The sequence below is a fragment of the Strigops habroptila genome, chromosome 1, assembly GCF_004027225.2.
Source record: "Strigops habroptila isolate Jane chromosome 1, bStrHab1.2.pri, whole genome shotgun sequence".
Classification (NCBI taxonomy): Eukaryota; Metazoa; Chordata; class Aves; order Psittaciformes; family Psittacidae; genus Strigops; species Strigops habroptila.
Genome location: NC_044277.2, coordinates 112,629,239 through 112,641,910, shown reverse-complemented (window position 1 = coordinate 112,641,910; position 12,672 = coordinate 112,629,239).

Here is a 12,672-nt window from a genome sequence, read left to right as displayed (position 1 = left end):
CATGCACCCCTTGTGACTGTGGTAGGTAAGTAATATTCTCCTCATGTCACAGCCATGCTCTGGTGACTCTCCTTACTGCTGGAAAAGCAAGCCCTTCAAAACACCAAAACAGGAGGCACCCTAGCTTCGTTGTCACTGCAGAACTGGTTAAGCAGTCAAACAGACCATTGCATCATAGTCTAGTCATATACTTCCTTCTAAGCAGAAACTTTAATTGCTGTAGGATTTCTCATGATACCTTCATATTTCACAAATTAGCTCTTCCTGTAATTCTACTAAATGAACTGTCTTCCGTAGCTTCTGAAGCGCATTTTGCCCACCCTTGTTCTTAGGTGTTTAGACGTGTGGTGTTACCTGGTGTGGAGTTTGCTGAGCGCATGCTGGTACCCAGCTCTCCTCATGAAAAGCAGAGTCTTTGCTCCCCCAAAAGGTGCATGTTACAATCAGTGTCTTGCAGCATATAGATATGCTCTTCTGAATGACCAGCAGTGGCAAGGCGTGAAAGAGTGCTGATGCAATACATTTCAGGAGTGCTTTAAATTTGAGATAATGATGTATTTGTTCAGTCAAAAAATGGCAGCAATAAATTAAGTCTCTTTGCAAAATACCATTCGCTTGTTCACAATATCTTGTAACCACCTACCTTGGTTTTGGCCTTGGTCTCCTAAGCAATGGCTTTCGTGAGCCTGTGCTGCATGTTCCCTTCTGTCATCTTACAGCACGTTTTGACCTGATGACTATCCCTGGCCAGCTTTAACAGAAAAGGTGATGTGTCAAAGATGTCAAGCTCTTGCACGGCTTGCGAAACTTGGCTATCAAACTAACGTCCTTGCTAGGCAAAGGCAGGTTCCATTCAATGCCTTACTTTCATAAGTGCAATTCTGAACCACTCCCAGCATGTGCCACTGCTTGTGCAGTCAAGAAAGGTGGGGGAGGTGATAGGGTTTCATTAGTTCAGCTGCATTCTTGTTAAGGCTGTTATTTGAGAGGACAAAAGAGAAAATTATGAAACACACAAGAGTAAGTATGAATTCCTAATTAGTAGTTGAGTATTACAGTGCCTTTAAAAATGAGACTTGAATTATGGTACCAACTACAATGTGTGGCCATTATTCACATGGGACACTGCCAAAAGTACTGACACCCTCATCTCCACCACAGGCATGTGTGACAAATAAATGATGCTGTTCACTCTCCAGCCAAACAAATACGAAATTGTTATGCAAAGTAGAACTAACTCAATAATAGAGTCTTTGTCTTCCAGGAGGGCCAGAACAGAGCATGCTGCCCTTGAAGCTCCTTCTTTCAATGGAAAAACTGAGTGTGAGTTTCATACATCCCTCATGAGTGCTATAACATGGACATAATCGTGGATTATCCTGTTATTCCCACACCAGTGCGCAGCTCAGTCCAAATGGTTGAAGTGGGTTTAAGCCTGTTTCACCATGCTCCCCAAGCGATACAGGTGAAGGAAGACCCGGTCTGTGGGCTCTGATGGATTAGTCAGCATGTGAATGCTGGTGGACTTCTGGGAATGTCAGAAGCAGATGTTTAAACCTCCTGAAAACTGTATTTCCAAACACTGAGCCTGCAACTCAACAACCATTGTAGTCAGTGTTAGCAAGCGCTGCTGCTGCTGGGAGGGAATTTCTTGCCCTGTCTCATCCTTTGCCCTCTCCAAGGCTGGTACAGCCCCATCAGGACTGACCCAGTTCACAAGTAATAATCTGTTTTTCCTGGGTTATTTTCCTGGGTTATTGGTAACGTTCACTGAGTTACCAAAGCTTTTGTCAGAGCAAGAGAAAGGAAGGTTGGGGTGGGGGTTGCTCCTTTTACACAGGCAAAGCCGGCACTGAGCATGTGCTGAGCCACAGCCTGATCTGCCCTGCCTCCCGAGTATCCCTGCCTCCCGAGGACACAGTGCCTGGCTGGAGCTTCTGAGGGATGTGCTTTGATATATAGCTCTGAGAGAATGAACTAATTCAAATGGAGCAGTTTGGTCCTGGTAGTGGATCTAGATGAAATCTAGCTTCTTAAAGCTCTTTTATACTTACGAAGAAGATTCATCAGCTTCTATTTACCTTTGATTTTGCCCTTCTGAAATGTTCTCCGCTTAAATTTGAAGCTAGTTTGCCAAAGAGCAACAACCTGTACAGTTTATTTGGCCAAGACGCATGCCTCAATATCAGTGGTGGGAAACAATTTAGGAAAGATCCATTCATTGCAGTCTGTAGCAGTAACAGCTCACAATTAAACCCAACTACTGGATTTGCTCTGCTCTTAGTATTGCACTGACATTTGCCACCCTGAAATGCAGTGTAAGCAGTGTCGTGTAAACAAACTTCTTTGTTCCCTGTATATGTGGCTGCATAGACTTCCAGCTATTGCTAAAAACTTCATTTATTTTATGATGCAAGTAGAAGATTTTGGTTTCGAGCTGAGAAATACCTCCTGTGCTGCTTGACTTAAAATAGTGTTTCCCCATTCTCCCACTCCTATATCTGTACTCTGCATGCTGCTGCTTTTGGTAAAAATAATAAGTAGAGGCTGGATTACAGCTGTTCTATTCTTCTGGGTTTGCTTTATCCATCACAGGTCTCTCTATGTTCTGGTAGGTACCAGAGTGAAGAGTGAAGCCAAGAACAATGATGTTTAAGAATGTACTAATGGCAAAAACCAGAAGTAAATCACAAAAGAGAGCAAGACCCCAGCAAGAGTGGGCTGCTGGCAGCATGGCATGTTCTCTGCAAAAGCACAGGACTGCTTCAGTTCAGGCTGCTGAGGTACTGTCAGAGCTAGAAAATGTCCTTTGCCCTATTGCGTCAACATCTCTTTTTCACTTTCAAGCTGTTACAAGAGCAGAGGGCACAATTAGCTCTATTAGTCATTTAGCATATTCAAAATTAGAATAGGTTGGGTTTTTCCCTTGCACATAAATGAGCCACTGACAGCAGGATGTCATCACACTGGGACTACAGACTAGCATAAGAAAGAACTTGAGGGCCCAACTCTGGATTAAAGTCCAGGCATCTCTGTTGGGAAGCTAGCACTCAGGTCCTTCTGTCTACCCATGCTCCAAAACATGGATTTCTCCCTGAGAATCTGTGGTTTCCTGGGCAGGACTTGCTGTGCGCCTTCAAACCCCACTCTTGCCCATGTCCTAAAGGTAAAATTATTCATGTCAGGAGGAGGAACCCAATATCCTATTTACTACCCCCATGATAACCTCGGTGACTGAAAACTGTAACCCAGCGGACACAGACTATTTCAGAGCAGGGCAAGGGCACTCCCCTTCCTTTTATTGAGGTTGTTTTCCTCTTTAGGCTGTATTCCAGGACCTAGGTGAAAGGAGAAGATGATGGAGAAAGGAGACAAGAGTCATACAAGCAAGCACAGGCACCAAAGGGAGCCTAACTCTTATCCCATGGGAAGAGCAGTCCCCTGGCAGAGAAGATGCCTTGTGGTGATTGCTGTGCCCGAAGGACTCGTCCATGCATATTCAGCCACTGTCATGAAGTAGGAGATGACAAGCACCAGCCTAAGGACAGCACAGCATCCTTGGTGAGTGCTCTCACTACAAACTGCCATATAAGAGACAGGTACCTATTCCACCCAAGCTTTAGAAGAAAATACCTGCTGTGCCTTTGTTTCCCAAGGGGCAGAAATCATCAGTATGCAAAGATGAGCAGAGCCAGCAGGTCAGGCTCCTCAGGAGATTTTGGGATCTCCCAAAAACTAAGTGTCCTTCACCTTATTGCCTTGGGCAGGGAAGATGCACCGACCCACTGGCACTGGGATGGCCCTGACCACCTGGGCAGCAGGGACCTCTGGGTGCCTGATGGAGGGGCCGAGGGCTATTACAGGCACTTACGTTAGATCTAGGTTTTGCTGTCTACATCATGTCAGAAAATACATAAACTGTCTGTTTCTATCAGCCATGACAACAAAAAGGAAATGCATCAATGTCCCTTGCCTAGCTGGTTTTCACCCAGTGTCCATAGGAAACTCTCCAGTGAAAAGGATGCCAGAGTTTACACACCCTCATAAGATTTTTATACCTATATGACTGATGATCAGCAAAGCTTCCAAGAAATCCCCAAAACTCAGCCTCGTTCTCCCTGCTCGCAGGCAAGTAATATGCTGCCCTACTGAAAAACAAAAAAGAACCCCAACATTTTTTGTGGGGGTCTGAGTGGGTCTTCCTGCCTTATGTTGCCTGTTTCTGTCAAAGCCAGGTGGCAGAGCTGCCTGGGAGGGATAGCGAGGGGCCTGCATCTTGCCCCAGTGCAAGAATAATTGGGGTGGGAGGCAGATGTCCTGGATCACAAACAGCACATTCAGGGATGGAGACAACTGAAATATCTCTACAGCAGGAGAAAAAATCTTGTCTCTGCTCCAGTTTCCCTATCTTTAGAGGAAAGATAAGTATAAATCATTATCCACAGGCATGCTGTGGGATCTAATTTCAGTAATGCCTAGCTGGTGAAGAGTAGGAGCTCTAGGAGAGCAAAGCTGTAGCCATGCAGATGGGGTTCAGCATTGCCTGTGGTATGGAGGTCACTTGGCGTTCAGTTGCCAGATGCCCTGTTTTTGCTGCAACATATTTAATTCCACGTATGATGCAACTCTCCCATGGTCACAGCACACCCAGGGCACTGGGCTTGAAGACACCGCACAAAAGCAAATGTATGTCTCTGGGTCCGCTCAACATTTACAATCTGACAGCCCTGCTTAACTCTCCCCCAGCAGGATCTGCTTCAAGCTGCTTATCAAAAGCTCTGTTTCCCATGTGGGGACTTGCCTCTCAGTTTTTCAACTGAGTTTTTCAAAAGAAAAAAAAAAAAAATAAGTAAGGGGCAGCAGACAAGGGTCTTGCCCTCTGAGGAGCTGGGTGGGGAAGGTGTTGGTGGAGCACCCTCAGTATTATGTGAGAAGAGGCAAATCAATGTGTTTCTTTCAAAGGTGGGAGTTGCCTTGGCTCCTTTTTCTGTTGGACAAGATGGGCAGCAGGTTTGCTGATGTTGAGTCTCTCCTGTCTCCTGGGACAATGTTAAGGTAGAGGCCATCCAGACAGAAAAGAATCATGGCAAACCCTGCTGAAATTGTGCAAGAAGTAGGGGCAGGCCAACCAGAAGGAGAGATGGGCCTCTGCAGGCCTCATGATGGGGCTCCCAGGGGCTTGGAGAGAGGCTTGATTTCCTCCACAGTGCCTGCTCATGCTGGCCCCCATGGACTTGCTAATGCTGGAAATTGGGGCTGTCCACATGCGGAGTGGACGTTCTGCCTTTTATTCACCAAAATATGTGGGTTTGATTTATGTATGTTAATGCAATTAGCTCAATATTTATTTGTAAAAGGAAGCTTACTTCAGTTTCAAACGTTACGAGACAAAACATTATGAAAATGACTTCAATATGCACTTCACATGCTTATTACTTATTACTTATTACTTATTATTATTCAGGCAAGAAGGGTTCACGTGCAAGAAGACTGAAAGGCTTTTGTTCTTCATAACCAACCTTCTCTGAGACACAATGAGCTAAGGAGAAACATTATAGCCAGATAAAACAGGAGGCAGTCATACTTCAGCATTATTTAAGCCTGTTATGCAATACCTCACAGTAAAACCATCAGCCATAAAGCTGCAGATTTATCTTCATTTCACAGAGTAAAATCTTCCCTCGAATCAATCTGGTATTTCTCTTTTTTCATCTGGTGTTTCCCAGCAAGCCACTGCTGGACAACTTGTTCTAGAGACAGGAAGCTGCGTCTGAATGTGATGGAAGATGCTCATGACTGTCTTGGCAAAGGGATGTCAGGCTTCATACAGCTGTTTCCTCAACTGACTCAGGAAGAAAGATTCTCACTCCTTACAGACTTCAACTTATCTGTGTCGGTTGTTGCGATTCCAAGCCGTGAAGATCTTTGCCACAGGCTTTCTGGAATCGCTGCTACTAAAACCTCTGCATGTTGGCAGGTAGGTCACAGGGTTATCTCAGTGGCCTGCAGTAATGCTGCCGGGGACAGACACCATCCCTCACCTCCAGTGCTGGATGTTTCCCTTACCCTGTTTTCAAGAGGGAGCCAAAATATAGCTTTAATGAGGATATTTTAGTGTGACAATTACTGAGACCCGAATGAGAATAAACTCAGAATCTTGAACAAGAAATGGAGACAAAGGGTAGCTGAAATTCTGGAAGTTGCCCACATTGCCTTAGAGATCGCTGCCAGCAGCCTACATCTGTGCACCATATGAGCAAGTGAGAAATTATCTTTGAGAAGGGTGTAGTGTTGGTCCTGTGTCAATAATGGATCTAGTCCAAGGTACTGAAGCATCTGCTCTATATTTCAGTATTTCACTTCTTACTCTTGTAAGGATATTCAAGTAAGTGAGCATCTACACCTAGAAGACTGCATTTGAAAGAGTACCTAAGATGTGGTCACCACCAGCCAAAATACTCACTATGCTAGGGCAGTTTAGACTCTCCTTCAGGTAACGTGTCAGTCTCAGAATCAAATGATCGCCACATGTAGGTCTATAAAGCTCTTAAATAAGCTGTGTAGAGACGCACTCTGCAATGGTTATTGCTGGATGGTTAAGCGCCAGTGCAGGCAAATTAAATTATTATTGGTTCCAAGTATGACTCCCATGTGCTGTTAACTCATTACCTGCAGCTGAACTGCCAGCAAAGTGGTGCAAAGCTCTTTCTCATCTCAAGGAGTATCACCAAAAGGGAAGTAGTTTGTCAGTGGAGCCCTAGCAAAAGGCCCATAGACTATCCTAGATGTGGCATAAATGCATGTGAAAAGTGGGGTTCAGAATGCAGGGGTTTGATCCATGTCCTATACACTCACCCCAAATGATAGCAGAAAATACAGACTTCACTGTACGTGACATGGAAGGGAATGAATCTCAGCCATGTTTTTTCTTTCCTTTTCTCTTCTACAGCCTCTCACTGACTGATAAGGGAGTTTTCTTCTCTTACATTTGTAATATGATTTGCTCTGGCTTGGGAGGGGTGAGATGCTCTTTTGTGTTGGGGTGTTCCCCCCAGGAACACCACCGGAAGGCAATTATGATGCTGGTGATGCTTTCTCCTTCCCTGAAGAGTTAACAAATTCCATCCTCCCATTGTTGAGGAGTTTCCCCATGACATGCAGCAGGGCAGGATCCTCTGCGCTCTGCAAAGGGTTTGCTTCCTGGTAACAGAGCAATCCATTAGCTCTTGTAGCTGTTGTTCTTAAACTGAAAGCTCTGTGCTCTAAAGCCCAGCAGGAAGAGATAATTAGCACTAAATTGTGTATTCTGGGCAAAATCCATCCACTTCTGCCAAGACTACACAAGGCCTTAAATACAGTGGAAATATGTGCAGGGTGGATGCTTTTTGCATAAATTTGGAAGGAAGTGTGCACAATTACACTCTTGGTCAGTGTGGCCCAGAAACAGAATCTGGGGTCGATGCAGGTCTGTGCCAGCTCCGCACCCTGGGTAAGCAAAGGGTTTGGTAGTAATGCCTCCTGCAAGCGAAGGGGAGGCAGTGCCTGCAGTAACGTGCTGGGGAAATAGCCCCTCTTCCAGCCATTCCCCTTGTTCTGCTGCCTTCCTTGGCATTCACATGTGCACCCTGCTGCCAACCCAGCTGGGCACTGCACTGCTCTTGGTCCTTGGACAAATTGTGCTTGTGGATGCCCTAGGCTTCAGTTTGGGAGCCTCTGTTAGAGGACAGACAGAAACTTCATCTCCTGCTTAGTAGTGTCACTGCACCATGGTGTGATTTTCATCCATGCAGCGGGTGCCCCTATTATATGAAATTTAATAAATGCACTGCTGTGTCGATGTTTCTTCCTCTGCTTGGGCAGGAGGCACTATTCAGCTGCTTGAGTGCAGGCTAATTGCCATTTTCCCCTAGGAAGTGCCACCTGAGTCCAAATGCCTGCCCAGAAACATGTAGGTCTCTGTAGGTCCTGTGTCGTACCTGCCAGCCCTGGCAGATGCACTACTGGAGATGCCCATGTTGGAAATGCCTCAAGCCCTGGGTGTCCAGATTGTGTCTCCTAGAGCAAGCAGTCGCTAGGCAGACTGATGCTGCACATTAAGAACCATCATGTTCCAGAGATGTCTCAGCTTAATAGCAGCAATGCAGGACTAAAGCAGACAATCTTCTAGACAACTGGGTATGTCCAAAAGCAGTTGGTTGTGATGAATGCCAGCCACAAAACCAGATCCTGAGGGGAATCGTGAGGGACTTTGATCTGATGAAGGTCTGGTTCTTCTAAGGACATACTAAAGGTCTGAAAATGTGCTACCAAGTGGCCTAAATACGCACTGCAAAAGCAGTCCTGCTGTACAAAGCCCAACAAATGAAAGCGAAAAGCAGAAGACATCACACTTCACATCACCAGTTTATAATGGGCAGAAAGAAGTCAGGTTTCTGCCCGAGAGTTGAGTGTTGTTAGGTTTCCTTCATCTTCCTATTTCCACACAGAAGATGCCCACTCCATAAGCCTTTTGTCTTGCAGTGCATTTTCTAAACCTTTTGTCTTTCATACAAGCTCCTTTGGACCTTGTCCAACTTCCATTTTCTTTAAAGCATGGTGCTGAAGAATGTACACCAAACTCCAGCTGAGACTGCACCCGTGCCAAGTAGAGCACAATAATTTCTTCTGTGTCTTACATAAAGCACTGTTGCAGGTGTGGCCCGGGATGGCATCTGTCCTTTCTTGTGTTGTGGGCAGACAATACCAAGGATTCCCACAGCTTCTGGATCTTTAAAGGCTGTGCATCCCTCTCTGCACACTGCTGCCTGGCAGGTCACTGCTCATGAGGGCCGCAGGTTGGGCTTGTTTGTTGGGGACTTTTGCATTTGACATTTCCCTCTTCAGTGCTTTTTACTGTCATCCATTTGATTTCTGTCTATTCCTTTGGACTTGTCAGGATCAATTTGAATTCAAACCTTGTTTTCCTATGGGAAACGGTATAGATGACTCGTGGACGAGATGGTCATTTGTCTTAGTTTGAGTACTAAAGGAGTAGCAAAACTGCATTGGCTGTACAGACTTGTGCTTGAGAGGCACGGAGAATTAGTTTACCCAAAAGACCATAAAGCTTCAGATAAATTACTATTGGTTTCCTTTCCTTGTTAGATGTCATAATGATTTGGATATTTAGCAGACAATTCTCAGATAAAAAACACTGTACAGGTTGTTTGCTGCCTCCTGACCTGCTCCTCCCTGTCCCTGGCTACAACCAGTTACTCCAGGCTGCTTTTTATTCCACCCCTGCTAAAGACTAGATGTGATGTGGCCCTGAAGCTCAGTTTGGTAGTGGGTTTGTTATTCAGGTTACTGGGCGCTATGGTGGGTGGTGAGCAGAAGCAGAGGCACAGTGGGATCTGGTCTAGCGCCCAGGACCGAGCACTCTGCTCCTCATTATGCTCATAGAAAATGGCCAAGGGTAAGATCACTGTTGGGCATGCAATCTCACACAGGTTAGCACATCCTCCTCGTGCAACACATCGTGCGTTAACATTGACTGACTGGTTCATGCCATAGACTCAAGGCTGAGATTGCCGTGCAAGGCCTGGGTGGGGCATCACCTCATTGTATTGATACTCCAGCATGCCACTAAGCTGCAAATAACTTTCTGGTATACTGCTGTCAAAGGTATTATGGTTAAATCAGAGGTTTGTGCTGTGAGATTTCATGTTTTCTTAGCTGATTCATGATGTTAGATGCCAGCTTTGGCTGTTAATAATAGCTTTTGGCCACTGCCTTTGCCTAGTCTGCACCAGATTTGTGACAAATACTGTTGGGGCATTACTAAATCCTCCCAATATGATAATGAAATGTTGATTTTTAAAAAAAAAACAACCCACAATCTGTTTTCCAACTAGCTTTGCACCTTTCCTGATACTAAATCCAGACCTTTTTCCCCACTGGTCTTCATGCAAGAATGATTTCAGGTCTGCATTGAAGAAAAGTAATTTAGGGAAGAGGATGTACAAACATGATCTCCAGCAACTGGTTGCTACTTCAGTCTCAGCAGGGCTGTTTGTATAACATTCCTGCAAAATTAGACATTGAGTTATGGAACCATTTTTTCTTTCTATTAAATGCAATAAAGATGAAGTTATAGGAGAACTTGCTTTGGAAAAGCAGTAAGAAGCAAAGAAGCTTGACAGCAGATGTGTCAGGTGCTGTAAGACTGGGGAGTGGTGTTACTTCAAAGAATCTGAGTGGTACAAAATAGATGGCCTTTCAGCAACGTAAGAGCCAACATAGCTCTTTAGAGCTATTACTGTGGCAACGTTGTCATTGACTTCAAAGGTGCTGACTGGACTTGCAAAGGGTTATCAGGGCTTTCTGTGGAGCATCGGCTATGGGACTACTGTTAAGTCTGTAAGGACTAGAGACCTCACATCCCTTTGAAAGTACAACCCCAAATGCATCTCTTATTACTACTGAATAGATCTCTTCCCAGTTACTGGTTTCTTATGGTGCTGGATAGCTCTAGATGCCTGAGAAATAGAAATGTTCTGAAGTTTTATGAGGTTTTTTTTTGTTTTGTTTATTCCTGTATCTAAATTCTATGGTCTATATGCAACTTCCCTTTCCCCTCCATTTCCTAAGAAAATTCCTGTGGGATTAACAGCACCTATGTGTTGGACTTGCAGCAGCTGCCCTGAGATGAGCTGTGAGCATGTTCTGAAAACATAAGAAAGGATTCTGCAGCAGAAAAACGATGGAAAAGTGGTTTAACTGGTCCTTCATTGCTTCTAGAAAAACTTTAAGTCTTCTGACAATAATCCACAAACGAAGGGGGATTTCTTCAGCATCGGTAGGGTTGCTACAGAGGTGCTATTTGTGTGATGAGTAAATAAGACGTTCCTGCAGTCATAAGATTTGTCATCATTTGTATGACAAATCCTCATGAATTAATGTGTGAATAAAGAAGGTGGCAGGTTACTTTAACACCCCCTCTGTGTACGAATTCCTCAGTAAGAAACAAAGATACTGGTGTTTGCCCGGATCCTTGGGGCATGCCACTATACCAGCTGAGCTGTTTGTGCAGTAGAGGTGTCCCTCTTTCTTCCTGAACCTGAGTTCCCAGGCACAGCTCTTGCTCCTGGTGTCTGGCTGAGAAACCCCCTTGTCCATCCCTTCCACCTTCTTCTCTCCCATCAGCTCCTTCCAACCCTGCTGGGGTTTGGAGCTCTTGGAAGGCGTGATGCTTTGTTTAACCCTCATCACCTTTTCTGCTTGGAAATTAAATAAGAAGGAAAAAAGTTAATGTTTGGATAAACATGTGAAACTGGTTTGAACCCCCAGAGCTAAACTATGGCTCACAATTAATTACACTTCTCTACAAAGAAATGCAGGAGGTCAGAGGACATAGTGAAGTAATATATTACGGGGAAGCTGACAGGAGAACAGTAAGTTTGGGCTTAAGTGAAAAATTTTTTGCTTTGCTGGCTCTTGGTATGGAGCCAACAACAACAAAGCAGGAGCTGGCTTGAAGTGGCCACAAAGAGCAGGTGTGCTGCAGACATTGTTGGAACTACTGGAAATAACACCCCGAGCTAATGCACTCCTGTTCAGTGTCTTTAAATAATAATAATAATATTAAGACAGTTTCATGGTAAAGATTTGCCCTTTGTGGGATGTACGAGCACTGAAATGCTGTTTTATTAGCAATCGCTTTTGCATCCCTGCAAGGAGTCATATGGGAGCCACACCACGCCACATGGAAACAAAGAAGTCTCTTTTGTTTAAATGTAAGTTTAGGGTTGTACAATACAGAGTTTGTTGAAGAGTCTTAATTCAGAAGACGTCTGAATTAAGAGCTTTTCCTCCCTCCAGAGAGCCACACATGCATCATCTGCTACCTACAAGCCCTTCTGACAGCAGCTCTTTCTGTTCCCCATTTTACACACTGGTTCGCTATAGCAAGTGCAAAAGCAGCAACATATTCCCAGCATGAGAAGTCATGACCACCAGAGAAACAGGTACTGCTGTTACAAACCCTAATCCATGCTGTCTGCTCCACAAATCCAGGAAAGTCATTTTGTTGTGCTCAAAAACCTTTCACTCTTCACCCTGTGTCCTGGGTTCAGCTATAGCAGTCATTTTTCTCCTGCTTAGTAGCTGGTGCAGTGCTGTGTTTTTTTAACTTTCAGCCTGGGAACAACGCTGATAACACCGATGTTTTTAGTTGTTGCTAAGTAATGTTTATTCCAACCAAGGACTTTCTCAGTCTCATGCTTTGCCAGGGAGGAGGGGAAGCCGGGAGGAAGCAGAGACAGGACACCTGACCCAAACTAGCCAAAGGGGTATTCCATACCACAGCACGTCATGCCCAGTATATAAACCGCGGGGAGTTACCCGGAAGGCCCAGATCACTGCTCGGGTGGGGCTGGGTATCGGTCGGCGGGTGGTGAGCAATTGTATCCTCTCCCCTTGTTATTTCACTAATCGTTATTATCATTGGTGGTAGCAGTAGTGGTTTTGTGTTATACCTTAGTTGCGGGACTGCTCTTATCTCAACCCGTGGGAGTTGCATTCTTCCCGTTCTCCTCCCCATCCCTCCGGGAGCGGGGGGAGGAAGAAGGGGGGGGGGGGGAGTGAGCGAGCGGCTGTGTGGTTCTGAGTTACCGGCTGGGCTCAAACCACGAC